Source organism: Rhyacophila brunnea, unplaced genomic scaffold (genome assembly GCF_057557595.1).
Source record: "Rhyacophila brunnea isolate RB1 unplaced genomic scaffold, BYU_Rbru_1.0 scaffold_6, whole genome shotgun sequence".
In the NCBI taxonomy this organism is placed as follows: Eukaryota; Metazoa; Arthropoda; class Insecta; order Trichoptera; family Rhyacophilidae; genus Rhyacophila; species Rhyacophila brunnea.
In genome coordinates this window covers 960,967-988,907 of record NW_028233276.1, presented here as the reverse complement: position 1 = coordinate 988,907, position 27,941 = coordinate 960,967, and positions in this window count along the sequence as shown.

Below are 27,941 nucleotides of genomic sequence, written 5' to 3'. Positions count from 1 at the left end.
ACTAAGAAAAACTCAATCAACAAATCGTTAAGGTAGGTCAACATAGAACAAACAACAAATCATGTATATCCTTGTGCATTATAATTTAAAAAAAACCATTAAATTTGAATGCAATTAGTGGAATACTTTTAACATAAACTGTTTCTTCTCATCTTCGACGATGATTTTGGTTATATTTCTCAATGCACTAAACAGGGACGGAGTGCTGAGCTCTATCAGTCTATGACGTGATGTTGAGACTCTTGAGCCAAGTCATTCTATTTTCCCTGGACCCTGGGTATCCTTTGAATGATTAAATGCAAAAGAAGTTGATATCTTCGTCTCCAAGTAAACTTTCTAGTTTTTTCTTGGTTGATTATTTCTTTGACCTTTTTCATCCTAGACATCATCTCGGGTTTAGGGTGATTTGGCACTGCTGAATAGGCGCACGTCTACTGGGCGCCGGGTCAATTGGGCGCTGGAACAACTTTGCACCGGGTCAATTAGAGGCTGGGCCAACTAGGTGCCGATACAAGTGGGCGTCACACAGATGAGTGAAATACGCAAAGGAATAGACTTACATTGCGATTTGATACTGCACATAGACAAGGACGATTAAATTGGTTATAATACATTTTACGTTTTACGTTTTTTTAGGTATTAATAATTTGTTATTTTACTATCTCGACATTCGTAAATTTTCCCTTTTAAATGTTATAGATCATGGATCAGTACACCCATATTTCAAAAACTTCAATCATTGTTTCTGTAAGTGTGCACGTCTTCACTCCATATAGTAAGACCGAAGATACATTTATTATCATCTTACCATTTTTGTTTTGACTCCCAGGATTTGGTCGTGGCAACATAGTATTTTCCTTAGTCGTGTAAGACCCACTACAGCTTTCTCAACATGGCATTTCAATTCAATAACATATTTCAGTTATCATCCAGAGCGTAAAATATGTATAATATAACTATTGAACTCGCATTGACTACATTATTTTATACTCACGCATTTTATCTTTTTAGTAAATATTTAGGTTTAAGTAATATTTGACTATTTGATACTGGTTTCTGTTATCCTATTTATAGATGTTTGCAAACCTACCTCTCTGTAATTAGTAGCATGTCATTCATATAACGCAAGTTCCTGAGAATATCATATCAAAATATGTGTTAATCCTTTCTATGCCGCAATTAGTTAATTGATAGTAATTAACATAAGAATTGGTGTAATTAGGGCTTCCAAAGACGCTTTGGGCACTTAACCGGTTAAATATCATTAGAGATAAGAGGCAACCCTGACGCACTCATTTTTGAATTTATATTCTTGCAGTGATTTTGTTTCTGAATTAAATACTATTATTTTTTCCAATATAAAGTTGTCGTTATCGTAAATTTCTGCCTGTGTAAATACTTCAAACATTGTAGGTATGCATTTTTAAAATCAATGAAGTACTATAATTTTAATAATATAATGCTTTACGTCTTGAAACAATGATTTTTTTATCTTCCTAATACATAATTACTTATTAAAAGACATAAAATTCCTGAGTATTTTAATAATGATACTTACATATAGGTAATCTTTATTTATCAGGCCATTTTTTTGTCAAACATCAACAGCATAATTTTCAACACTGGAAACCCAAGACCTGTGCGAGGTTATAGTAGGTACCAACTTAATCTATTAATAATGATATAAGTAGGTGGTATAAAAATAATTATTGAAACTGTGTTTGATAATTATTATTGTTTTTAGAACTGCAACCCTGGAAAAAATATGATATCATTTAATAAAGCATAATTATATAACAAAAACTAGAAAGATTAGTTTTTTTTTTAAATTATCTCTGTATTTGACTATCGCCATAATATAGGTCACCTTTATATTTTAGGTTAGATGTGTTTATTATTTTTAAATTGAAATATAGCGAATTAAAATTAATGTTATTGTGTAAAAAATTTGCATGCAGAAAGTCCAAGGCAGTTGTTATCTTTTTTTTGTTGTTCTGAAAGAATTTATGAATTCAATTTTAGTAATTAAAATATTAGATTATCTATGTCAACGCTTACAATTTCAATAACAACTGAATGCAACATATCTACTCGGGATTTATAGCTGAAATTTGCTTTTAATATTCTGAGATGTTTCAAAATTACATTTTAATAAAATATAAGTAATGTATTATGAAATAATGTCATCAACAAAATGATAAGTACATATTAAATAATACGAAAACAAAAGAAAGCTGATTTGAAAAAAAGAACAAAAAAAGTTTTGTATTCTTCAGGGCAGTATTGCCAACCGTATAACTAATGATTTATATTTATTTATTTTTGAAGTGAATACTCCAACCATCATTAATTTTTGTTTCAATGATTAACCAATCGCCTCGATTTTTTAATGTGAGAAAATGGAAGCCAAATAATTTGTTCACTAAAAACCACGAAGTTTCAGTTCTGTCAAGTGTGCTAGCCGTACACGCATTTTTATGTGCCTTTCCTAATTGCAAGCGGACAATACAGGCAGAGGAAAATATATAATATACTTTCGTTTATTATCAAATGTGTTACAGTAGGCAAATGCTGAAGGTGTTTATTGTACACTATACAGCCAAAATAGAAAAAAAATCGCTGTTTGTGCACGGCTTCACAGCCGTTGGGATTTGTCGTAGAACTACTGATGTGATCGGAGTAGAGAATGAAAGTACAAACGATTACATGATTTGTTGTAAGGTGTTTTTGATTTGTTTTATAGCTGTATTTGGCCAAGGTCGATGGCTGTAGTGATGTAATGTCGTCGCTGTTGTCGCGAGCGGCTTCCTTTTTCGTTCTCTGTCTATAAAGTCTAAAGATTCTAGAACATTCTTTAGCAGTGAGTGGCACAGTTTGTATTCTGTAAAGTCGTCTCTTTTTTATATGTTTATTATCAAATGTGTTACAGTAGGCAAATGCTGAAGGAATATTTATTATCACTATACAGCCAAAATAGAAAAAAAATCGCTGTTTGTGCTCGGCTTCACAGCCATTGGGATTTGCCGTAGAACTACAGATGGGATCGGAGTAGAGAATAAATGTACAAACGATTACATTATTTGTTGTAAGGGGATTTTAATTTGTTTTGTAACTGCATTCAACCCTTTAATTAGCCAACATACACCCATATAACTACCGGCCAAGCATGGATTATCAATCCTAAGTAACTTTAATTTGTTATCTATATTATAATGTTATGTCACTCATTTCGATATCTCGAATAGTTCTCAAAATTATAAAGGTTTCAAATTACGTCCAATTTCGTGATCTGGCCTCGTCGGTTATGACGTCTCATACGTACGACATAGAAAGAGGTAGTTTTACTTAAAAAAATGAGTCCACCATTATCAATCTAGATTCGATATTCCCGACAATACCTGCTCGGTTTATCTGCACCATACATTTTAAAATTTAGTCAAATGGCGAAAATACAATCGGTCGATAAATCTAGTTGTACCCAAGAAAGTTAAATCTGTCCGAAAGGTAGAGGTTGTAGAATAAAATTGACAAATTAGTTGAGTTCTGTAAAAGTACGAGTACATGGTAACGCAATGCAGCGGACCGTTGCGTTGCATACAACAGTTTATAAATCCAGCATAATGATTATGGTATTTAATAATTTAATATAATGCCATTCCAGTTAGAATATACCTCTCAAATAATGACATTATTTTTTGGTCATGCTATTTGATGCCGACAACCACATCACAAAAAGAAACTTAAAGAAGCTTATTCAGCAGGGGTAGGCAAACATATTTTGTAGATGCCAAATAGTAATAGTAGTTTGTGAATAAAGCCAATTATGTTAAAAAAAACTCAACATAATTAACTCAACACTCAAATAAATAACAGTTTCAGTAACATCTACGTTTATTTAATTACACATTGGTGTTGCTCCCAATGTCCTCAATTATTTGAGCAACTGTTCTCACGGAAAGGTTGAGAGATTAAATGAATCCATTTTCCCTTGAAACATTTCTATGGGTGGTAAACTCAAACACAAATTAATTAACTCGCCATCAGTAAAAGCCAAGCCACGCGGTACTGTAAATTTTACCAAAATCTCCGTTCTGGCACATATTATGAGCTACAGACTCATAAACTTGATTTAGTTGTTTTAGACTGAATTGCATTGCGATGAAATATTTCACATTAAAGTTTACGTGGGCCGTAGTTTTCCGATCTCTGATTAGTTGTTGTACAAACAAATGTTTATTATATATTATGAATATGCATTGCATACACACACTGTGAAGTAGTAACAGAGGGTTCATTTTGTAAAACCGTGTATCATGATTTGTGTTGATATACTTTTGGTTCGGCGGAGGATAGGTATTGCAGATGAAAGACGGTAGTAGGTAGGTAATTGTTCTTGATGATGGAAGAGGCGAAAATTTATTTACTGTTTCAAATAACTACAAGGATATCTACAATCGATGCAATACAATAAATATAACGGTAGTTCGTCGCGATCAGAGTTGGGTATTTCCCGAAAAAATCTCAATCTCGAGATTCGGTATTTCCCGAAATGATGAAATTTTGAATTATTGAGATTACGGATTTCTAGAAAAGAATTCTCGAGATATCAAGAAAATTAAAAGAAAACCCGTAAAAATCTTAAAATCAGTGTAAAAACAGACAAATTCCAAAAAATATGAAAACATTAGACAAATATCAAACAAAATATTAGTAGGAAAACATAAATAATTCAAAACATTACTTATTAAAATAGAATTTCAAAAAAACACAGACTGTCAATCGCTGCGTCTGACAATCGCGTACGCTTTTGAGACACAAAATTCCCTGATGTTGAAAAATTGTGCTCAATTTGAGTCGAGGTTGGCTTAATTGTGTTAAATGATCAGTCTTTGCACGTTTTGTATTTTCTGTTCACTTTTTTCATATTATATAAAAATCGTTTTTTCAGTCAATATTTGATAATAAAGAAATCCCGAATCCCGAGAAAAGATTCTCGAGATCCAGGATTTCCCGAAATGTTAAAAATTTCAATTCTCGAGATTCGGGATGGAGAATCTAGAAAATTTCTCGAGAATTCCCGTCGGGAAATTCCCGAAACCCAACTCTAGTCGCGATGTGTCTTTAACAGAAAGTTATAATCGAGTGAGACCTCAAATCGATTCTGACCCGCTATTTATACATAATATTTACACTATGAAATAATATTTCGAAATTATGATGTTAGTAATAAGTAACATTAATTCGTAATGTTATGAAATTGCAGATCCGCTATCTCATAACATGAACATAACACGAAATCATATGATATATAGTTAATGACCGATTGTACGTGAAAAATTAATATTTAATTAACAATATTATAATTGATATCTGGGAATCCGATGACAGCCACACAATATGTTCTAATCACAAAATTCAACATTTAATGTGAGTTTTATCCAATGCAACGAAACCATGGGGGTGTATTAGAAAGCGAACCCAACGTTGCCTTACCCCTGATTATAGACAGGACTTAACAATTACTATAGTATTTATAATATGTAGCTATAAATAAATTATTTCAAAAAAGTCAATGTTAAGAATACTTTAGACATTCCTATAAGTATTCCATCGGCACATAACTTTAAAATTAGAAGTATAAAACACAGGTATTAATCACACATTATAAAAATAATGATATAAGTATCTTTTAAAACTATATTATTATTACAATAAAATGTCACCGATCATACAAGTGCATTGATACTACTTGTTCTTGATGAAGGTCTTCCAGAAGGTTTCGAGCAAGCGGAACCAGTTAAGGCAACTTTACGTGCATTTTGTGGCATCTCGGTAATATTATTATCAACTTGATCACATCAATTAATCGGTCATTATTTTTATACCAGTTTCATGTAAACTTTACAAGGTTAAATTTACACCAGTATTAATTTCAATATAATATATCTGTACTCAGAGAGCCAGTATAATGTTAAGTTCATAAAAGAACATTTTCGATAAAGCGCAATTTTACCCTTGAGTACCATTAATATGAGCATCTATCCAGGGCATGTCCGCTTGCCAAGTGACATAAAGATTGTGGAATTTCATTGAAAAATAGTATAATGATAATTATTAAATTCCACAAAAAATAATTTAAAAAAAAAAAACGTTTCTAATGCCGCGATCTAACTTGGCTATTTTTATCGTTCAACTATCTGTTGAATGTTGAATAAGAAATTGAAATTAATGTTCCCACACATAGATTTAAGTTCAATCAATAGTCTTAATATTGCGGACGTTAAAATCTATTCAAATAGTTTAATATGTATATATTAATGTAAATTAATTATAAAGAATCATTTTTTTTGTTAATTTTTCGTGATCTTCTCTCCCATGGGCATTTTGATTAGATTATGTCTCAGTAAACTCAGTCAAAGCATACTTGAGAGCGTGAAGACCTCAGTCTTGGGCAATTTCTTCTGAGACATTCCCAGGCATAAACAACTGCTTATGCTGCACATCCAAACTTAGGGCCTCGTAATACGGTTGATTAAGATCGAGTATGGTACGAGGCGGGTTGGTTTTGAGGGAACTATTCGATAGTCGTAATCAAGATGGTGTCAAGTAATTTCTGATATTTTAAGTGACGACCTAAAGAAAATATTGTTGATAAAGCATAAAAGCACCGTTTACAAGCTAAAACATTGTCAAACAATGTATGTAAATCGATTTATTATCACCTCGATTTGTTGCCTAGGTAACCAGTTGACTCCAATGTTGAGAGACTAAAAGTAGAAAGCATGTCAACTTCGTTTAATTCAAATTGAAAGTTGATCAACTTTGTTGAAATGTGGTTCCCACTTATCAATTGGCATTTAACTGTCATTCAACACGCCGTTGAACAACAAAAATTGTCAAGTGAGAACACGGCATAATTGACGCCACGTTTACATTATATTCATTATGCTAATATACTTAAAAATGATCTTTGAAATATTATGTTGGAGATGCATGCTAAGAATTCAGTGGACCGCAAAAAGTAGCAATATCTCCGTTCTGGAAGATATAATATAAGTGAAAGGCCGGCTCTCTGAAATATACTCACCACAGAGGTTAGCAGTTCTTAGGTTACATAGCCAGTAGGGAAAATAAGAATTCAGAAAGTGTTGTTGTCAGTGGAAACTTCGAGGGTCAATGCAGAAAAGGGATGTCAATTAAAGGATGGTACACACCAGTGGCGAACGGTGGAGGTAGGCTGTTAAGATAAGACATAAATAGTCCACAATAAACTTTGTTAGTAATATGTATTTGTTTTCATTGAACTAAGTCGACAATTTACAGATGGTGTTGGTTAGTTTTTAAAAATTAATTAAACCCTGCCTAAACCAAACCATAATAGTTTTGGTACATGCACACTTTTTCATTCATACTTATTTGTTTTCGTTGGATTAAGAATATGTATTACACATATTGTTGGTTAATTTTTTTAAATTCATTAAGCCCTGTCTAAATCAAACTATAATAGACAAAAAAAATATTATTCTATCTATAAAATATCCAAAGTTATCTATGATTTAATTGTATATTTTTAGATAATTTATAGACAGACGAGTATATTTTTAATATTATCTATTATGGCATGGTTTCCGCAGGGATTAATTGAATTAAAAAAAAACTGATAACGACTATCTACGCATTGTAGTATTAGTTTAATGAACACAAATATGTTTGACTGACAAAGTTTAGTGTGCACCACTATTTATGTCGGATCTTAACAGCCTACCTTCACCCTTCGCCACTTGTACACACCTCTCAATACAATCAGTTATGCTGATGGCATTTTAAAAAAGTCGCGATTCTCAACATTATGGAGTAGAATAATTTTATATTACAATCCACAATGATAAACCATCCGATATCAATATTTATCGTCAAAACAATACTGTGACATCTGTCTTCAGATAGTATTCAATATAATATAATGTGTAGTATTAAACCAGTCGTTAGTTAATTTAAATAATTGATAGAATTACCTTCCTTGTATTAAATACGTAATCTGAGCCAACGCAATACTTCTTTTTTTATAAAGGAAGGCCGTACAGGTGATCTGATTGAGTCACTTATCTATCTAGTATCTACACAGGTAGGTATGTACTTATTTCTATAACTGGACATTGTTTATTTAAAAGAAAAATAAACTGTAATGATCTTTTACTAGTATCTCTATGGATACTTCAACCACCCAGCGTTGCCAATCATCGTTCTTATCAAAAGTAGTACTTTTTAAATATGCATCTGATGGCGCTACAGCTCTGGTCGAGCCCTGGCCTCCTCCACCGCCGTCCTCCAGCCGGAACGGTCCTCCGCACGTCTTTTCTAGTTCACGATTTTTAGCAGCTGGTTGGCATCTTTTGTAATGTTGTCACCCCATCGTGTGCGTGGCTTTCCCACTGGCTTTTTCCCCCCTGGATTTCCTTCGAGGATCTTCTTCGGTATCCGAATATATATAATATAATATATCCGATAAATATGCATCTAGCTTACAAAATATACATTTGAGTTATGAAGTTAAATGTCAATGAACTCGGCGACCTTGCAAATGAGGAAAATCAACAAGAGTTTTTTTAATTACATATTATAGGATGCATAGGTACCTTCTTATGATATCAACAATAATTAATATATCAAATTAATTACTATTAAGATCTGCTTATATACGAACTGATTAATACCCAGATAATTGAAAATGACCTTAAAGCCCTTATAGGTTACAGATTTCTGTAGCTGAGGGTATTACCTACTAACTATAAGAGACTAAACCGCGAACCAAATTGAGGTGCATGGCGCCCACTGTCACGCCGCCGCGGCGACAAATTTAGTCTATGGTTTCGTCATTTTGAACGATCAGCATCTCCGTAAATTCACTGAAAATGACACCGATGAAGAGTGCCAACTATAATGTATTAGTAATATGAATTATTATTAATTATTAATTATTCATGTTAATTTCAATTATTTTAACAGTTTCTACGTGTGCGTACGTTAAAATTACTTGCGACATGACATCTATAGATAATATTTTGAGCAGAACCCAACGTGCAGACCATAGATAATAGACAACATTCTTATAGAAAATACATAGTGCCAATTGTTAAATGCAAAAAAACGTGATTTTGACATAAGTCGAAAAAGTGTAGACATGTAGAAGATGATAAAAACATTCATTGAGTCATGCAGGTGTCAATGCAGAGCAGTTCAACGTGAGGTGACTTCATTGTTGTTCTGGTGATTTTGCCAACTGACAATGTTAGTTTAAAGGTTCAAATGTGCTACGGGATGGGAGCACCAGTCTGATAACATTTTAAACACCAATAACAACGACATTACACACTTCGTAGCGGCAGCTTACTGTGACGTCACGTGATAGTAGGCGATATGCACCTCAATTTGATCAGAACTTTAAGCCCTCATATCTTACAGATTTCTGTAGCTGAGGGTAGTGCCTACTGTAAGAGACTAATTGTAGACGTGGTATGTAAACACCAAGTAAATATGGAAGATTTAATCTTGTATATTGGCATTAGCTGAGAAGTTGGAATACGATTGGCGAACGACAGTGAAGTTCTCGGAAACACCACATGGTGTATATATTATGATCCACATAAGAGAGTGAACATCAATAATTATGTTGTGATGATATATAATATTATGTAGGTAAATGAATGAAAACTCCACGAATGAGATTTATCTTCAGTTGTAATAAAGTTAAATAAACTTGTCAATCAATTTCTCGTAAATAACTATAAAATTACATCAGCACATCTATTCTATACACAAGGCTGCTATCGGCGGCTATCGAGGATAGTTTATCATATTTATGTATTGAGGTATTATAGTTCAGACTTGCTTAAAAATAAATAACATGCTGGCCTTAAAAGCTTATTGAACATACATCATTTGGAAACATTTCATAAATATATATATATATAGGAAAAAACCTTGAAACAATAATATGACGTCAGGCAGGACTCAAACCAGCATCCATCGAATTCCGGTCAATATACTTCATCAATTTAGCCACCTGTCTCTTACCCAATTACAACGAAACAAGCGATGACAACCCAAAAGTGTATCATGATAACAAATTGCCGTGAAAGTCTCAAACATTGTAAATACGGTTAACATAATTGCAGTAGAAGTGAACAAAGAACATTTGGTGAAAAGTTTTGATTTGTTATATTTTCCCTACTGATGTAGATACATCATTAATGTCTCATTTTTGTGGTTTAGTAGTTTACTTATAATAATGATTTTTCTTATAACTAAGAAAATATATTTCAATCAGAGAACTATTTTTATATTCGAGTAATATTCCAGTATTTTTACATTGGGTAGATAGGAATTACTGACGTGCATATATCCAATAATTTAATCTAAGTCTAAGGCGTCAGCTAGACGGCAGCGACTTGCCTGCGCGGTATAGTTTGTGCAAAAAATAAGAAACACTTTTACAGCGCTTTTCGGTTTTCGTGAGCCACAGTTTTCCCGTCCATATACACAGGCTTCCCGATACAAACCGGTTTGCACAGGTAAGCTTGTGGTAAAGCATGAGCGTCTAGCCGGCGTTTAAAAACAACCATTTACAAAAATGACACATCGCATTATATCGAAAAACCAAACAAAACATGACGTTTTGGATAATTAATTATTTTGGTAACCGGAAAGAAGTAAAACACATTACAGAATGTATATGTATGGAAATCCATTTTCTATGTCAGCGATGAGCTAACCACATACATTTATTTTTGGATGGGATGAGATGAGCATCTTGGCCGCATCACGAAGAGGTTTCTTAACAGATTTTTTAATGAGAAATGGATGTTACAGACCTACAAACTTATCTGAAGATTGGAATGGGGGAGCCACTGTCGAAAACTACCCAATCAAGACTCGTAACTGGACAAAATCTGACATTCGAATGAATTTTTCAAAATGGCGTCCTATGGTTGTTTGTAGTTCCATTTTTGGCCATTCTACAGATAAATTTGTAGGTCTGTAGTCACTTGTTCAACCAACTAGGTCTTGTTTTGAAAAACATGCAAATTTTACAGACTGGGGATTTTAACCGTTACTGCTCGATCGTCGCAGGTGCCTCCAATTTGATTTTGGGGAGAATATAAATGGGATTTAAAGAATGAATAAGATTTTATGGATTTGTAAATGCTGCCCCGAAAAAGCCTTTGATAAGTAGGTAGTCACTTAATTCGACTCTCGTAAAAAGAAAGATTGCTCACCACTGATCTATGTCATTGAACTGATTCATTTAATAAAGTAATACGTCACAATATATTATTTTCTTTACGCTTTCCTGTCTCGAAGATAGACATCGCGAAAAGATTATTTCTATTGCAAAATCCATATTACTCAGTTAGGTTTTCCGCTTATTGCACTGCGATTGTAACGTTCACCGGGTACAAATTTGCAATAATTTCAAAAAGATTAACATACTGTAGAATGTAATTCTTTTGTTTGGCAAGTCCCCATTTACAGATAATTCAAAAGTGATTTCCTTGTATAGTTTAATTTCCTTGCAAGTGAATATTATTATGACAAATCAATTTAAATTTCGAAAACAAAGCACGTCGTTTATTCAGTTAACCGCCAAAAATGTGTATTTACTATTTCGATTTTATGCGTGGTTGCTAATATCAATTTTGTAGGAAAACAATATTTCCACGAAACGAATTATTACTGCTGTCACTGGTTATTCTAGAAGAGTTTTAAGACTGCCAATGTTAATATCTGTTCCGGGGGGGGGGGACTGTAGACATAATATTATTACAAAGATTTTTTATATTGGCTATAATATAATTTCTCAGAAGTGTTTTCAAAATTATGTAAGTACGAGTATGTTCAATAATTATAATGTTACATTCTTAAATCTTGTGAATTATTCGTTGAATAAAAAAATTGTTAATTAAAAATTATTAGCAAGTTCAAGTAAGTTACAACAAAAAACCTTGGAGTTATCCGTGACGTCGGTTAATAATTAAAGTAAAACCTACTTTGATTTAAAATACAAAAGCCGATCGCCAATAGTAACTCAATTTGGAAAGCGCTTCATAGAGTATTAAGAGCATTTAGTTAAAATTTGTCGCAATTCAGTATGACGCATATAGCATAGTGGTATATGTGCATGGGCGCGAAACCCGAGAGATGCAGGTTCGATTCCTGCTGGGTGTCTTATTTTGTTCAAAAAAAGATTGGTTGTAATATAATTTCTTATAAGTGTTTTCAAAATTATGTATGTTTAATGATAATAAAAATAACACATGATTTGGAGAAAATTTCATCCGCGAGGATATGCACTCAGTTAAACATTATAATAAAACTCAAAGTTACACAGAAATTTGACAGAAGAATTTATTTGTTAGATAGCTAAGTATTATTTAGATTGTATCGTTAATTCATTATATTTGGCTTAATAGCGAGAAAATGTGTACTATATATAAATATATAAAAAATATTAAAAATATATAAAAATATATATATAAAATGTGTGCTACCCGTGCTCACATATGGCTGCGAGACGTGGACCCTCAACACGAGAGATGTCCAAAGGCTAAGAGTCGCACGGCGAGGCATGGAGAGGTGTATGTTGGGCATCACGTGAAAGGATCGTAAGAGAAACGAATGGGTTAGGAAGCAGACATGAGGAGTACGCGATGTAATAGACGTTGCCAAACAGCTGAAATGGAGATGGGCGGGGCACATTACTCGCCGAAAGGACGGCCGCTGGACAAATATCGTCATCCAGTGGTACCCAAGGGGCACGAAACGGCCACAAAGTAGCTGGATTGACGAACTGATTAAGTTCGGCGGAAATACGTGGCAGCGAATGACACAGGATAAAGAGAGTTGGAAGAAGCTTGGGGAGGCCTTCATCCAGCAGTGGATTGACCACGGCTGATGATGAATAGCGGGAGGAGAAAGTCCCGCCACGACAGAATCTACCCGAGTACACTTGAAGAAAGAAATAAGTATATACTAAGAGATAAAATTACATCTATGATCAAAACCGGGGATATCAAAATTAAAATAAATAATTGAAATTGGAAATTGATATGATTGGAAAATTTGTAGGTTACTCCAGATGCAGTGAAACAACTTAAATGAAAATGTTGGCAATATATTAAATGGTGGTAACAGTTGGCGGTCATTAATTTTACGACACATGTCATGTAAACCATTCATGGAGTAAACAAGTAAATAAGTGTCAATGACATTTAATTTTCTAAATTGGTCTCAACACCAACTCTTAAGACAAGGAGGAATAGATATTATGTCGACTATTTGTACCTAAGAATTCCGCTCACTAACATATGAACACAATATCATTTGTGTTCCATGCAGATCGATTAATAAGTACTGAGCTATCATAAATCATTTAAATAAAAATAAGTTATATTACTTAAACCACGGGTTTAAGTATATTAACCATCGAATATTTTGGCTTCACCTATTAAAATACGAAATATAGTCAATAAAGGTATAATATAAATAATACAACCTTGATTTTTAAATAAGTTGTATGAAAAATCACTAAAAATCTTATGCTAAGGATAAATTATACATACCTACCTGTCTTTTTATTTTATGTATTTTTAAATTTATTTTCCTTCGTTTGTAAAGTTTATTTATATCATCTTTTTCAATTGTAAAAGCTTTCTAAAAATACCTGTCGCTCGCTAATCTTCCCGCGTCTTCCCAGATCATATCAAAATCCTGTCCGCAGTACAAAAGGTATTTAGCTGCTTTCCAGGACGGTTACGTCGTGTAACGTGTTGTACACAGTGTGGTACAGTTCGCTGTGAGCTTTCTTATAGAAAAGAGGTGACCGTAACGGTCTCCAATTTTATTAGATTCAATATGAACATTAATTTATTTTTCATAGCTGATTTTGGCAAAATTCATTAATTCAAGAATAAAAACCTAACCTAACAAATAATTCAGTAGATATGCTATTTTCAAAATTTGTCTGTTGCTGGCTTCCAGTAAAGTGTAAACCGACAAGAACCGTGTTTTATTTATACACGAATTTGATGTCAGTATTATACGACTCAAAGAGGTTGGACGGTCTTTAATATATGGCCATATATTTCCGATACAACATTTCACGGTGAGGTGTGATATGGCGAACTGCATACGTACAAGTTTCTGGACACGTTCCGCACAACCTAATCCGGCTGACTTGAAGAACATGTAGGCCAGGTTGAAGGTTCTATTGAGTCAACCGTAGATCATGGCTGAATCAGGTCCAACGTCGCTTGTTCACTCTCAACATGATGAAAAGTTCCATTTTTTTTTAGAATTATTAATAATCATGTCCTTACTTTTTCGTACAAGGTGGATGTTAGTAAATTTGAACAATCACAAACACCCAGGCTTTGAGAAGAACACATAAAATATTGTGTGTCCTGACCGGGAATCGAACCCAGGAAATCTCGGGTGGAAGGCAAGCGCTTTACGCACTGCATCATGAGAGCCGCATAAAAGTTCCATTGTCCACTCTATTATTTCCTCGTTACTTCTAAAATAATACTCTCACACATACTGTGTTCGTCGCAAGCATCTGCTCTCGAAGCCTAGAATACGGTTGTTCTAAACTTTCATAAGATACCGATATAACCACAAAACGTTGCGTTTCTACCCTCTACCCCGAGCAAGCATCCCTAACTCACTAACTGGCTGTCTCTCATACTTCTTACAGAGAACAAACTTAACAGTCAGACATTGTAATGGGCAGAGGCCGTAAAACAGCATCGATATAATGCAAGCGTCAAATAGATGGCATATATAGTAACATGCTTCATGATATTTTTATGTAATATATATTAGATATTATAACAGAATTTTCTAATCAACAGAGGAATCATATCTTGAAACAGACTTGCAGACTGCCAATAATATTATATTATAATACAATGTACCTCTCATATAAATGTTTTTTTTGTTGCAATAACAAGGTTAATCTTTTGGCGTGTAAAACCCACTACTGGAAGAAGACCTTCCAATGCCTCCTACTTATTACAACTTGAACTCTTGGACAATATTGTTATCGTAGGTAACTAAAAAATCAATGAGGTCATTCAACCTAGGGCTGCATCTGCAATAACAGTCGCATACAATTTTGCGATTATCAATATTGCTATCTCAAAATCATTTTCGTGGAAATATTATATTGTATTATACAGGTTTTCAATTTTTACAATACAGATACAACGCTTATATCGTAAAAGTAGCTAATATACGATAAGTGACTATATATAAATACGCCCACGCCCACGATGGCCGATCGGCATAAGCGTCGACCTATAATGTCGTGGGTCCCAGGTTTACAAAAAAACATGTTGTTATCCCATCCTTAATTATAATAATCAAAAACATATTCTAATAATGTTAATACTATCAAATGGATTAGTACCAAAACTTCAATCCATTAGAATTTATATTCTAATAACTATAAAACCCGTTTTATTTATTCTTATAATATTGATACATTGACACCGCATGATGGAAGTAACTAACTTCCGATTTAAATCCAATTATATTAGTGTAGAGACAGTGGCGGGTTTAGTAACGTGGGGACTCAATGAAGTGACTAATTTTGAGTTTTGACTTCCATTTTGACTCCCACGATAAAAAATACATCATTTTAACCAAAATTAATTATTATGTGATGGCACATACAAAGATTATTGGTTTATTTTGTATGTATCTGAATATATTTTGGGTGCTTATGTTATTGGCTCATTTGATACTATAAACATACCACATAGTTTTGACAGAAATATGTCGTAGTTAGAACGACGCCGAGCGAGAGAAAACGCTGCAGTAGGCTTCATCATTCTAAGTGCCCATACGCACTTGCGGCAGGCCGCCTATCGTTTTTTGTATGCCGGCTAACCGCAGCGGCCTGCCGCATATCGCACTTTGCATACAAAAAATGATAGGCGGCCTGCCGCAAGTGCGTATGGGCACTTAGAGTAGTCGGAAATAATGATGGTAACAATAATTAAATTTATCCAGTGTAATACGTGAGCAGTAAAAGAAATGGCAATCCGCGCAATTTCAGGGTTAAGTTGTTCCACTTTGGTTAATATTATTGTATACTCTGTTTCAGAGAAATATGCATCTTTAAAAATTATAATTAACTATTTCTTTTATTCAACGAATAATTCACAAGATTTAAGAATATATCATTCTGATTATTGAACATATATAATTTTGAAAAACACTTTCTGAGAAAATATATAAGCAATAGAAAAAATCTTTTTTGAAAAAAAGTAAGCCAACCCGACGGGGAAACGAACCCCGTATCTCCCAGGTTTACACCCTATCCGTACATTACCACTATGCTACGAGGTGACATACTAATTGCGACAAATTTTAACTATTGGTCAATTTTAGTACCTACTCATCAGTGCTCTTCCAAATCAAGTATGTCACCTCGTAGCATAGTGGTAATGCACGGATAGGGCGTAAACCTGGGAGATAAGGGGTTCGATTCCCCGTCGGGTTGGCTTACTTTTTTTCAAAAAAGATTTTTTCTATTGGTTATAATATATTCTCTCAGAAAGTGTTTTTAAAAAATTTTATATGTTGTAAGATTATGGTGAAACTTTATAAATGTATGGCTGGTTTAAACTGTTTAAAGACCCCTTTTTAAATTTTTCTGGTAGATTTATTGGGTCATCTGCGTAAAAAAATCTTTGTAGAGAACTTGGTTTAATAGGTGTTACTGAACTAACACATGGTGGTACCTACTTATATAAAAAATGTTAACAATTTATTAAAACGCAATAAAAAGTGGAAATAATTGACTTTGCTACTAATACTCTCGTTTTTTTAATTTTACAGCTCATTAAATTTGACAGTTTCACTTCACGAGTTATATATTATTATTTAGTCAGTAGGTAATACTTGTATGACATTGGCATAATAACATAATGATTTTTTTACATACTTATATGAAGTATTCTAAGATATATTATTACTTTACAAACGGGAATCAAACCTTGAACTCATCAGTGCACTCAACCAACTGTTTAAAATGCTTTCACTAAACTGCCGATAATAACATAATTTTGACAGCTAGCCTTCGTCCAATGAAGGTACATATTGCTTTTGATTGATAAAATAACATTTTTTTTAAAATTTATTTACTCACTAATCAGTGAGCTAATCATATTTATTTTGTATGTACACTGCGATATTTATAATTAATTAAATGGCTCATCATAAGTGTGAATAAAACTAAATTGTATTTACTGTGATCACAATTTTTCATATTTTGTTTACAAAATAACATCGTAAGTCAATTATTATGGATTGCACGCGTGGGAAGGATGGTCAAAACTACATAGGATCCCATACATCGTGAGGACCCACTGGATGCGGTCTAGAATGAGTCACCGCTGTTAATTGGATAACGCTGACTGGCTGCGATGACATGACGGACATAATATGTGCATCGCATAGGCCATAGATGAATGAAATGCGTAATGAAATAATTTGACTACTTAATCTGCAAACCGGCTAACTCTATTTGGGCAAATTTCGAGCGGAATTTAACAATTCCAATAACACACTTGCAAACTTTTTTCTTTACAAATAAGCTAAAATTATAAATAATTAATTATTAGTTCTTTTTAACTTCACTTTTATAAGTATATAAAAAAATACAAAGAGCGGAGTTTTTCCATTTATGATATTGGAAATTTGGCACATGAAGTTGGTTGTTTTGTGTGAAGAACGATAACGCATTAGTTATAGGTTTAGGAGTCGGAAACTTTGTGTGAGTATAGAAAATATGGTTTATAACAGAATACCATCGAAATCTCATTGTTGGTCAAAATTGCAGTTAGCTGGTTTGCAGATATATTGTAATATGATATAATATGTACGTTATGATATTAATCAGCAAGTAAACGTGGAAGTTTAAACATTTACAGTATGTATATAATCAAGTGGGGTTTATGGTTGTTGAAAATACCACCAATGGTATAGGTATTCCATTCTAATGCTGCATTCAGCTGCAGCGACATTGTGCAATAATACTATCCATTTAGCAACATTTAATACAATTTCGATTAAACAATATATTGCACAAACCTTCAGCATATCGGCTAAACCCGCTAAACGATCAATAATATAACGCAATAACATTGTAATTAAATATTGTTATCATTGACCAATGTCAAATAGTTCGAGATCTCGTATTATTGATAGGTTGGTCGTTATATTTTTGAAGTTCGTGCGTTGTACATATTAAAATACATTGCGCAATATTTTTGTTGCAAAGGAATGTGAAAGTAGATACACCATCGACACGAGTCGTTGTAACAAAAATAACCTCCACTTTACTCTTTATTAATCTGTAGCGACGCCCAGTTGTCCCATCGTCCAGTTGGCGTAATCCATTCAGCAGTGTCTAGCCGATGGCGTCCTATCGCTAACGTTGAATAGTTCCATTCACCCCTCTCCCCGGCAGACATATTATATAGCTGAGATAATAAAAATAAAATTATGTTATTTAACTATAGGGTAGTGTTATTTTGCTTAATTTACATACTATATTATTGTCACAAACTTAATTTCTTTCAAGAATTTCATGACGATATTATAAAACGTCACGAACGTGAAGACAAAACTTTTCTAAAATAACGCACTTGCAACAATTTATCACGGATGGATAAAGCGGCCTGCGCATCTATTCTATACACAAGACTGCTGTCGGCGGCTATCGAGGGTAGTTTTTCATATTTTTGTATTGAGGTATTATAATTGTTACAATAAGTTAGCCGTCTAAACAGTCAAAACTGTCTATCTCGCTCTAAAAGTTAGCACAGCCAAGAGAGATGCTGTTAATTATGATAATTATGATAATGATGCTGAAAATTAAAATACCTTAATACTAAAATATGAAAAACTTCCCTCAATAGCCACCGATAGCAGTATTGTGTATAGAATAGATTCGTAGGTAACAGTGCAGTGACTTACAAGTAGAGGAGCGCCCGCCTTGACCCAACTGTGATTTGAGAAAATTTAAACTGAATTAGTATATTCCTTCATTCAATAATATATCTGTTCGTATTTCTCAAAGAATAAGTCGAAAGCTATCGCTAGATGACGTGATCATGTATGGTATTCATCACGCTATAATCACCATTCATTAATATATGTAATGAGTGTAATGTAATGACATTAATATTTATGGTGTATGTATCCTTCAGTGTCAATCGATTTTATGCATTAAAAATTTTGACTGCAATTTCGAATACCTGTATCATTACCAATGGAAGGTCAGGTGGTACCTAATTATATAATATTATAATGTGCAATATAATATAATATTAGTAGCAAATGGTGGAGGTATGCTGTTAAAATCCGACATAAGTAGTGCACACTAAACTTTGTCAGTCAAACGTATTTGTTTTCATTTAACTAAGACTACAATGTATAGATTTAGATTCAGTAGTTCTGAATATAATTTAGTTCGATGAGCTTAAATCTCAAACGTGTGAATAAATCAACTCAATATTTCCAACAGTATAGTTTTAATAATATAAAATTCCAATTAAACCCTGCCTAATCCAAGTCACAATAGATAATAGTCAAAAAATCGTATAAGTACCTATAAAATATCTAAAATTATACCATTAAGGGGGGACATGCTCAGCGTAGGTCAAAATGAAGCATTTATTGAATTTTCAAAGCATGATCCTGGACATTCCTTAAACGTTGTAGATAATCTATTTATCTCATTTTGAAGCCTTATTATCCTTTATATTTATTTTAAACATTTGATGACTGCATAAAGTATTTTTATTACATAAAATAGTATTTTTTAAACCTCTCGCTCTAATGTTTTAGAAATAGTCATATTTCAGTACATGCATGTGCAGTGGTGTTAAGATTTTTTACATTTATTAATTTTTAAACGCATTTATAAAACCATTAGTAAAATTTATGTCGACATTATTATAGTGAAATATTTACGATAAAAATTATATTGATAATCTGTCATCTGATAGTCATCAAATGTTTAAAATAAATGTTTAAAAAAATAAAATAAAAAAAAATAAATAAAAGAGTTCTGGGTTCGATTCCCGGTCAAGACACAATATTTATGTGTTTTTATCAAAACATGGGTGTTTGTGACTGTTCAAAATTACTAACAACCAACGTGTACGAAAAAGCAAGGACATCGTTAATAATAATTCTAAAAAAAAAACTATATTCCAGAGACAAAGTTAAACAATTGTTCACGTTTGTATAAAAGCATGAACTTTGTTACTAAATTTACCGACGAGTCCTAAATTGTACAATCGTGAAAAAAATCAATCGTCTATAATTGCCAGGGAACACATAATTGATGGGGACTGAAATACCTAACGGGTGTGGAGTAACAGGCGACCGATCTCGAGTGTGGAAGAATATGAGATAAACTTAAACACGTGTCAAGAATACACTTGTCTTTCGTTCTGAACTCTACTATCGGTTTATGCACTGACGCTCATTCAATATTGATCTATTTGAAAGTTGCAACACACTATTGCACCTCTATAATGTGTGGTTAATTTTAGTAGGACACTCATACAATCAAAACCCTGCTTCAAAATGTAGTTTATTGGGGTATAGCGTGTCTGAATTATATTTATTAATCTGTTTTGTGATAATTACCGTCTAATTTGATTGATTTTTAGCTTGGACGATGTATTGGCTGAATACTAATTTAAAGTTAACTTAAAAATATTCAAGTTGTTATATTATATTTTCTCTGCGGTGTTTTCAGATTATTTATGTTCAATAAAGAATATTATATCCTTATATCTTGTAAAAAAAATAGCGTATTTATAATTTGATATTTCATATTTGAAAAAAATAAATTGAATGAATGAATTATTTAAAATAAAACATAACCATATACAAATATTGTTTATTGAGTTGGTTACGGAAAGCCTTCAATAAACTGAAAACCATATTATAACGTAACCGAGACAATTGGTGAAATAGGGGGCTATTTGATAATCAAGTTTCCAAGCAAAGCAAAATGCAAAGCATAAAACACATATTATTTTCATGCAAGGCTGTATTGCAATTTCAACGGGACTGAGGAAAATGGTGTTACTTTTGCTAATTTTTTTCGCACACAGAACATCGACTCGACTGGGACGTGGTCATAATTCAAAACCACCGATAATGTTGCAATTTTCTCCCGCGAGCACACGCTACCAGTGGTTCTCATGTGCGGCCCTGGTGGCCAGAGGATTTTGCTGCGGCCACCAATATCATTTTCAGTATTTAATTTAATTAAATGGGCTAACTTTAAATATGCGTTATTGGAAATGAGTCATGACCAAGTACTTAAAAATCATTTTAATAATACCACGGTTGAAAAATTTTGGTCCAAGTTATACGTTAACCAAGAATCAAGTCAATTCAAAGAACTGGCAACAATTGCTTTATTAATATTATCGATTTTTCTCACTACTGTATACTGTGAAAGATCATTCAGTGTAAAGTGTAATGCACTTCACAAAAAACAAATATCGAAAACAGTTGACGGTGATATATACTTAGAAGTAGCCATACGGCTCGCATTGGAAAAAAATAACTATTGAGGAATTTCCATTTGCATTATTTTTAAATAAATAGATATGTACTAAAATGTTCAAATGTCTTTTATTAAATGGACTTGTCTATAAATAAATTGATGCATTTTCTTAGTAAATAAAATTTAGCTTTAATTTTTTCAATCACGACAAAAGTGAAATTTGGTGCGGCCACCAGACGTTTCCATAGAACTGTCAATGGCAATTGTGCGGCCACAGCTAAATTTCACGTGAAAACCACTGCTACTAGACTATGGCAGACCGGGGCAGTGACGGCACGAAACAAATAAAATATCGTCATTTTCACATGCATCGAGGCAACATTTTGCTTTTCTACCTGCGATACATGTCGAGTAAAAGTCTCTATGTGCGTCAAGCGTTTTAGTCTACCAAAAATGTTGAACGGTACATTAATTAACATGTGTTTTGTGAATGACAAAAAAAATCACATCGACAAATCCGACGTATTTCAGTCAAGACAAAACATCTATGTGCGACCAGGTTAATAATATACTTAACTGCATTATGTATTGATAACGCTACCCGTAATAAATGTTTGGGGTTTTCCGAATTTGGCAAGTATTTGTATGAATTAAATACACAAGGTTGCTGGTAAGTATTATTACTTTTTTTTATAACTTTAATATTAATTAATTTCAAAGCAGTTGCTTTTTTAAATTCGGCATGGTCAAGTGACAATATTTTGATGGGTGCCAGCGGCAAAATCGTGTCAGTTTACCATGTCAACAGTTTTACTATAACCAAGTCAACTTTATAATACGGATGTACCATTTTAGATCGGATATTGATTTTGTAATCACAATATTATTAAACGACATGTATATGCGTATGGAAGTAGAGTAAATGCCCTGATAACAAGTAGGTGCGACAATTTAAATTACTACGTGCAAAAAAAAATAAGTTCAACATACTAGCAGGCATGTTCAACTTCAAGAACGCTCTGATCTACTTTCCGGTAGGTATTAAAACAAGCGGTGATCTACCATTAGTGCAAGAACGTAGTGGTCGCGCGGGGGCGGCGCGGCGGCGTTTTGCGAAGCTCAAACGTATAACCGCGTGTAAAATGATCGTAGACAGTGTCTTTTTTGGGGCATAATACACACGGTTATACGTTTGAGTTTCGCAAGACGCCGCCGCGCCGCGCCCGCCAAATCACTACGGCCGAGCACTTATAGTTCTTCAACTTGAACAGTGTTGCCAATTTAGCGTTTTTCTAGCATCTAGCTTACAAAATACTGATCTGGCTTGTGGCGTTTTTACTGGCGTTTATTGATGCCTCCAACAGCTTTAAATGTGTTTGCGCTAACCAAATTGAGGTGCATGTCGCCCACTGTCACGACGTCGCGGCGACAAATTTAATCTATGCTTTCGTCATTTTACAGAATATTTTGACGAAGAGCATCTCCGTAAACTCACTGAAGAATGACATTGATGAAGAGTGCCAACTATAATGCTGTAGTTATTTGAATTATTATTTATTATTCATGCTAATTTCAATTAATTTTAACAGTTTCTACATGTGCGTACGTTAAAATTACTTCCGACATGACATCCATAGATAATATTTTGAACAGAACCCAACCTGCAGACCATAAATAATAATAGACAACATTCTTATAAAAAAAACATAGTGCCGACCGCTAAAAACAAAAAAAAACGTGATTTTGACACGACACTTGCTTTTCGCTCCACCACCCGCCACGTCTCCACACCCGTTATGCACTCTTCAAATTTGTGCGAAAAGTGTCCGAGGAGCAACTTCCCAAGACCTTGGTTGGCGTGCACTAGAGTACACCTGATCCCTACTTCCATATAAAGTTTGCGGCGTTTTATGGCGAGCGAGAAGGTCTTTTCTCATCGAGAATCGACCGTAATTTTGACATGACAGTCGAAAAATGTAGGCATGTAGAAGATGATAAAAACATTCATTGAGTCATGCAGGTGTCGATGCATTGCAGTTCAACGTGATGTGACCTCATTATTGTTCTGGTGATTTCGGCAGATTTTTCCAACTGACAATGTTAGCTCAAAGGTTCAAAATGTGCCACGGGATGGGAGCATCAGTCGTATAACATTTTAAACACCAAGATAAACGACGTTAGCAGCTTGCTGTGACGTCACGTGATAGTCAGAGACATGCACCATAATAATATAATTCGGGCTTTAGTTTATTTATTTTCATGCGCATCAAATTTCTGACTATCAGATACTTAATACTTTGGACGCTGAAGACGCACCAGGAAGGTCGGTACCTATTTTAGTGAGAAATAAAACACGATGAAACAATTTTATGCATTATTTAATGTTTTTGTAATATAATAATTTAACAATAATTATTCATCTAAACATTCTAAACAATATGGGTGGTTCTCAATAATTATGGATCTAGTCCAATTTTAATAAATCGTTTCAGTGACTAGATAAAACAGATATTACAATTTTTCGCATAAATGGCAATACTAGTATTGATAAGACATCAAATTGAATGTGAATCATGTCCATTTTGACAGGTTCCTTCAGCAGTATAAAAAGGTATTTGGTACATTAATTCGCTAATATTAATAAAGCCTGAATACACTTTGTTTCGACTATTTATTTAAATTGATCCATGTAGGTACTATCAAAATATGGTAAGTAGGTATATACAGTCAAAACATTCCTGAATTTTACAAAAGGAGTTTTAACTTTAGGACTAAATATTTCAGGATCTATTTTGATGGACTTGATCCATAATTATTATGAACCATCCATATGTTCTTTAATTCCCTATGTCTGTACTACAAGAAAGAAGCTCTCGTTCTCAAACATGAAACGAAACTTGAACGCGGTCGACACAATATAGGTATCTGTTATCAAATTTTAAATATATTTCTTAAAATGTTTGGTTTTTACACGTACCGACATTTTTTCGATTTGTGCCTTTTTTCGATACGCAAAAGCAAAGGTAGTGGCTAATGGGCCTCATCACACTAACTGGGTTTTGCAGTATTAGATCAAGATTGATACAATTTTACTTACATGAAAATGAATTTAGGCGGATATTTTTGAAGTTATACTTCTTTTGGCACATTTGGGAAATCAGATCAGAGTGTATTTTTGGCGTGGCCTATGTAACACATAATTTATGTTTTTCACACGAAAAAAAACGCACTCGATTGGATTCGAACCACCGATTGTTCGGTTATCAGCCGAACGCACTACCTTTACGCCACAGTATGATACTGCAATCGTGACGATTATACAGTATAATATTATAGTTTAGAATTGTTCCGTTGCCTAGGCAGTGAATTTATTATTGTCGGCCATTTGCAATTCCTTACGTAAACAAACGATTAAACGTCATTAAAAGTGATAGTTGGTCAAAAACAACGAGAAACCATTATATAATTTAGTAATATAAGTTAAAGTGTAAATAAACCAACGGCGTTCCAATATGCGGTCCTTTTTCTTGAGTGTCTAATTTAACAAGATAATTAAGAGCTAGTCAAAGAATCCAGTTTATCATAAGTTTTGTTTTTGTTGTGTTACGCCAAAGAAGAATAACTTCTAACGCGCGTACATAAGTACACACATAGATTTTTTTTATTAATTCTTAAAATAGGGTTTACGTTATGTTGAGTTAGCATTTGGCGTACTTCCGTGTGCTACAGTTTTTTTTTATTTTCATGCCATGCTTTGAATGTCTTGAATTTGTAATTTGTAAATCACATCATATTTTTGGTTGAGTAGTTCGCTACTCATAAAATTAACGTATGCGCCGTCATCTCATTTACTAAATTGGAAGCACATGTCTTCGCCCCGCCGTATTATGTGGGCTTTGCCCCTAAGGGGAATTCGGGGAAATTAAAGGAATGTAAATTTGGGTAAAATTTCATCAGATAAACGTATACCACGTGTTAGCAGATGTAGTATAAATACGCAAAGTGCATATAATTATTATCCTGCACTCATGGTTAGATCAACAGATGAATCATGGAAATTTTATAGTCAATATATACGTATTATGCCTCACGAGTTTCACCATGTCAATTACAATATAATTCAATATTATCGTACGGACGATGACTTGCCAATACAATATTTGTTTTATTGTAATGGAAAATATTAACGCTGGAAATTGATATATTGTGACAAAAGATACATCTGGAAACAGCCGGCTTGATTGTAATATTTTACCATCTAACCATATGCATACATGGAGATAGACGAAATACTCACCTCGATATAACGGACAAAATATCCGGTCAAATGTGAAAATTGTTAAAAACATGCTGTTAATGTTGTACATGTTTAAATCCAAGTATCACCGCTTGTAAACAATGTTCTGCGCATGATAATCTAATAACATTTATTGACTGATGAAATTAAACTGTATTACACGGATTTTTGTAATTTTAGAGAGTTGACAAGCAGGATTACCGAAAGCAAGCGGGTTACATGTAAATTGTACGTAGAACATTTCACCGTGGCATAGTTCGCCGTGAGCTTTCTTATCGGAAAGAGATGACCGTATACTATACGGTCGCCAATTTTATGAACTTAATTCAATTTTCATAGCTGATTTTAGCAATTTTTTTTAGACATGAATTTTATGTCAGTACTATACGACCCAAAGAGGTTGGTCGGTCTTTAATATACGGCCATATACTTCCGATGGAATATTTCACGGTGTAGTGTGATACGGCGAACTGCATACGTACAAGCTTCCGGACACGAAGCAAGAGTGTCGATATTGAAAATTAACGTCACTCCATAATGTGTGTGTCTTGATGTATCATCCGATATCTCAATACACAGGCTTGTGTTTTTATTGTTTTTATTTATATTTATTTTTATGTTTACAGACTTTCGGCTTTTACGGACACCCCGTGACCCGCATTAGTTCGTTATATCGAGGTTCTACTGTATGTTATTTTTTTTTAGAAAACAGTAGCGTCAGAATTCATATGCCTTAATAATGACTGACTATAACCCTCGTGATGGACGCGTGGTAAAGTATCCGCTTGTGAAGTCTTGGGTCTCGAATTAAAATTCCGGGTCTGGCGAAAGTGTTTTAAGAATGTTATTTTTAAATATGTGTTTATAATGTTTATATATTATATATACCACGTTTGGCCAGCGATGACGTTGCTTCAATAGCAAAATTGACATGAATATTTTTATTTATATTTCAATTGAATGTTTTTACAATAGGTTAATATTAATGAAACACGAAGAAGTTATAAGATGATTAAAAAAAAATCATTCTTCGTTGATCAATAAGTACGAGTACAATATATTTACCGATATGTTGTGAGGATTGCAATACCGAATGAAAATGTCAATACCAGTTTTTCGGTATTTCTTAAACATTTAAAAAAACAGAAGTAGGTGTTTATCAATAAATATAGCTGTTAAAATCTTTTAAAAATATTGTTTTATAGCAAAAAGCTGCATACCTATAGTTATTATGTTGACACTTAAAAATATGTATTGATCATAATTGTAGAACTAGTGATTTTTTACAAATGATTTGTATATATTGATAGTTTTAACTAAAGCCCGCAAAAGTTCAAATAAATTCGGCTGCGGGGAAAAGCTTCTTAAATTCAAATTATTTTAGAATAATTGAACGTTTTTGTCTCAGATGTTTTCTATTTCGAAAGAATATTATGATAATTCATCGCGACAATCATTACTTATATAAATATATTTGATGAACTTTGTTTTATTATTTTTTTATCTGTGATGGATTCACTCACTGCATTTTAGCAGCACATAACTTATAATTCATTTTCAAAAACGTAAACGAGTGTGCTTTCTTAATACCGAAAATTCCGGTATTTTGGATTTTTAAAACCGGTATTTCGGTATTGATAAATACTGGAATACCGGTTTTGAAAAACCGGTATTTCAATCCCTAGTACCTACGGGGGGATATTTAAATTGCCTTTGACTAAATTGAATTGAAGTGAAACAGAAAAAATATTAAATATTCCAATGTGGAAAATGGTAACATAAATTTAATTATAATATTAAATTATAGAATTTGTTTTTAGTCGATAGCTATCTAGGTTGACACCATTGTAAAAACTACACAGTTAAAGATTACCTGCTGAATGGGATCATCTCTATTAATCACCCCAGAAAGGATGTCAGATATAATACTTTAATAATAAGTATTTTTGGAAACCGTATTAACATAACAGTGTGTTTTATTTAGGTATTTCATGGTGTTACTATAATTAACTGGTAGGTAATATAGTAAATGGAATTATGTAC